A 1,403-nucleotide genomic window follows, 5' to 3' on the forward strand; every position below is an offset into this window, starting at 1 on the left:
TTGCTTCTATCCAAGTATGGTATGATAGACCATGCCCTCCTGAAAGGTTGCTGTGAACACCCTCAAAAAAATTACTTCACTCAACTGCTGACTGAGAGGAACCTAGCACACAGATTATACTATAAAAGACCTAATTAACAGCGCCCCCATACATCAGGAAGGAGTTTGTAGAGAACTAACTGTGCCCATAATCCCAAACATTGTTTATAAATGTTCTTTTACATTTAAAGGGGGATATGATATAGATATGAATTAATTTACATTGGTATAAATTATGCTTCATTGCTATAAATTTAAGGTCAATTTTGTCATATGTATATGTATTTCTGATCTTGATTAAGGTGTTGTGATTGCGTAGTTAATTTAAAAACATAATGTAGAGCAGCCTTCAGAGATCCCGTGGATCTGTGTCTTGCTTCAACAGTGTTTGGACTAAACAGACCCAGGGCCTCCCTTTGTTAGCTTCCACCACTCCTCATCTGCAGCCGCAGCCTCCAGGACCATCTCCTTGCTGCCTTCTGCTCCCAGGACCAGCCAGCACCATCTCTTTGCGGGTAGCTCCAGACTGCATCTCAGCCATGACCTCTCAGATTCGTCAGAATTATTCCACCGAAGTGGAGGCGGCCGTGAACCGCCTGGTCAACCTGCACCTGCAGGCCTCCTACACCTACCTCTTGCTGGGCTACTATTTTGACTGGGATGACGTGGCTCTGGAGGGTGTAGGCCACTTCCTTCCAGTGTCTCCTCAAGTTGCAGAATGATCACAGAGGCCATGCACTCTTTCAGGATGTGTAGAAGCCATCTCAAGATGAGTGGGGTAAAACCCAGGAGGCCATGGAAGCTGCTCTGGCCTTGGAGAACTTGAACCAGGCCCTCTTGGATCTTCATTCCCTGGGCTCTGCCCGCACAGATCCTCATCTCTGTAACTTCCTTGAAAACCACTTCCTGGATAAGGAGGTGAAGGTTATCAAGAAGATGGGCAACCACCTGACCAACATCCGCCGGTTGGCTGCTGGGCCCCAGGCATCCCTGGGTGAGGACCTCTTTGAGCGGCTCACTCTCAAGCATGACTAGGAGGCCTCTCCTTCCGAGGGGCTCCCACCTCTGCTCTGCACCAGCCCGCCTCAGGACCTTCACCTGAACCTCTCAGGAAGCCACTAGGCAGCTTTGTATTGCCCTGGAGCCCCTCTCAAGTCTCAGATCAAGTAAAAATAAAGCCTTTTGAAACAGCAAAAACGTAATGTATAATCAGGAAATATAGTTGTTAATGGATAATCATCGATAATAGTCAAGCTTGTAGTCATGTTAGTTAAATTTTCTAGATATATAGATATATATTTCAGTTAGACAGGCATTCTTCATATCTTTCAAAAACAACAGAATATGGCATTTAAGTTTTAATA

The 1,403-nt window shown here is 45.6% G+C and overlaps 1 pseudogene; it reads left to right on the top strand.

The window, feature by feature from the left end:
* The first annotated feature begins 404 nt into the window (after nucleotides 1–404).
* On the top strand, nucleotides 405–1,189 carry LOC142855439 (ferritin light chain 1-like; annotated as a pseudogene).
* Nucleotides 1,190–1,403: the final 214 nt, after the last annotated feature.

Source organism: Microtus pennsylvanicus, chromosome 8 (genome assembly GCF_037038515.1).
Source record: "Microtus pennsylvanicus isolate mMicPen1 chromosome 8, mMicPen1.hap1, whole genome shotgun sequence".
Classification (NCBI taxonomy): Eukaryota; Metazoa; Chordata; class Mammalia; order Rodentia; family Cricetidae; genus Microtus; species Microtus pennsylvanicus.